We start from the raw sequence: 2368 nt of genomic DNA on the forward strand, positions 1-2368 counted from the left end.
TGTTCTGAAAATCGTGTTCCCGAAAATCTCCGGGCACCCCGCCAACCCCCAAGGACAGAAATGACAAGTGTCAAGTTGGCGGGGCGTCGGGCCACCTGCTGCCGGCCATGAGCATCCAAATCCCCGCAAAAGGGGCATTTTCATTTCTTCATCGGGACTTCCGGCAATTTCCAAGGTTCAACTCATTAACGTTGTTCGCAGACACTTGCCAGAAAATGCAAGTGGCCACTTTGCCGGGCCGACTCGCTTGCCCAAGCGGGAAACCATCAACCGAAGGCCCGGTAAGGCGGCCGAATCTGACCTCATAGACTTCCACACAACGGGACTTTTGACTTTCCCGGCCGCGGGTGGCCTCCACCCGGCCTCAGCCATCAGCCCTGCCTGCCTCCAGCCGCCTTCTGGTTAATGAGTTATCCAGCCTGGCACTTCGGTTGCGCCAGCGAGACCAAGTCTCGGCTTTGGTTAATGATTTGAGCCGAACCGACCTGCCCCCCGCCCCCCCCGGGCTGAACTCGGGCAGGTCTGCCGATTTCCCGACTCCTTTCGGGGCCTAATCGGGTCGCGCGAGCCGCCTGGCGCGATCGGGGACCATGCCCCGGCCTCTGCCAGGCCTCGGGCAGCCGCTTTTGAAGCCCGACCAAAAACCCGAAAAATGGGCAAAAAGGGAATAAATTCCCGCCCAAAAAGGGTGAATAGTCGGTTGGGCGGCAGCCCTGGTCGGTCTCTGCAGACCTGGAGGCTCGAGACGTTTGTTTGGAAAACTCACCAAGTCTCGATTCTGCCACCTCCTACCTCTGTGCAGATACCCCGCCAACCCCCAAGGACAGAAATGACAAGTGTCAAGTTGGCGGGGCGTCGGGCCACCTGCTGCCGGCCATGAGCATCCAAATCCCCGCAAAAGGGGCATTTTCATTTCTTCATCGGGACTTCCGGCAATTGCCGAGGTTCAACTCATTAACGTTGTTCGCAGACACTTGCCAGAAAATGCAAGTGGCCACTTTGCCGGGCCGACTCGCTTGCCCAAGCGGGAAACCATCAACCGAAGGCCCGGTAAGGCGGCCGAATCTGACCTCATAGACTTCCACACAACGGGACTTTTGACTTTCCCGGCCGCGGGTGGCCTCCACCCGGCCTCAGCCATCAGCCCTGCCTGCCTCCAGCCGCCTTCTGGTTAATGAGTTATCCAGCCTGGCACTTCGGTTGCGCCAGCGAGACCAAGTCTCGGCTTTGGTTAATGATTTGAGCCGAACCGACCTGCCCCCCGCCACCGCGGGCTGAACTCGGCAAGGTCTGCCGATTTCCCGACTCCTTTCGGGGCCTAATCGGGTCGCGCGAGCCGCCTGGCGCGATCGGGGCCCATGCCCCGGCCTCTGCCAGGCCTCGGGCAGCCGCTTTTGAAGCCCGACCAAAAACCCGAAAAATGGGCAAAAAGGGAATAAATTCCCGCCCAAAAAGGGTGAATAGTCGGTTGGGCGGCAGCCCTGGTCGGTCTCTGCAGACCTGGAGGCTCGAGACGTTTGTTTGGAAAACTCACCAAGTCTCGATTCTGCCACCTCCTACCTCTGTGCAGATACCCCGCCAACCCCCAAGGACAGAAATGACAAGTGTCAAGTTGGCGGGGCGTCGGGCCACCTGCTGCCGGCCATGAGCATCCAAATCCCCGCAAAAGGGGCATTTTCATTTCTTCATCGGGACTTCCGGCAATTTCCAAGGTTCAACTCATTAACGTTGTTCGCAGACACTTGCCAGAAAATGCAAGTGGCCACTTTGCCGGGCCGACTCGCTTGCCCAAGCGGGAAACCATCAACCGAAGGCCCGGTAAGGCGGCCGAATCTGACCTCATAGACTTCCACACAACGGGACTTTTGACTTTCCCGGCCGCGGGTGGCCTCCACCCGGCCTCAGCCATCAGCCCTGCCTGCCTCCAGCCGCCTTCTGGTTAATGAGTTATCCAGCCTGGCACTTCGGTTGCGCCAGCGAGACCAAGTCTCGGCTTTGGTTAATGATTTGAGCCGAACCGACCTGCCCCCCGCCCCCCCCGGGCTGAACTCGGGCAGGTCTGCCGATTTCCCGACTCCTTTCGGGGCCTAATCGGGTCGCGCGAGCCGCCTGGCGCGATCGGGGACCATGCCCCGGCCTCTGCCAGGCCTCGGGCAGCCGCTTTTGAAGCCCGACCAAAAACCCGAAAAATGGGCAAAAAGGGAATAAATTCCCGCCCAAAAAGGGTGAATAGTCGGTTGGGCGGCAGCCCTGGTCGGTCTCTGCAGACCTGGAGGCTCGAGACGTTTGTTTGGAAAACTCACCAAGTCTCGATTCTGCCACCTCCTACCTCTGTGCAGATACCCCGCCAACCCCCAAGGACAGAAAT

The sequence above is a fragment of the Pristiophorus japonicus genome, unplaced genomic scaffold (genome assembly GCF_044704955.1).
Source record: "Pristiophorus japonicus isolate sPriJap1 unplaced genomic scaffold, sPriJap1.hap1 HAP1_SCAFFOLD_1635, whole genome shotgun sequence".
Taxonomy (NCBI): domain Eukaryota; kingdom Metazoa; phylum Chordata; class Chondrichthyes; family Pristiophoridae; genus Pristiophorus; species Pristiophorus japonicus.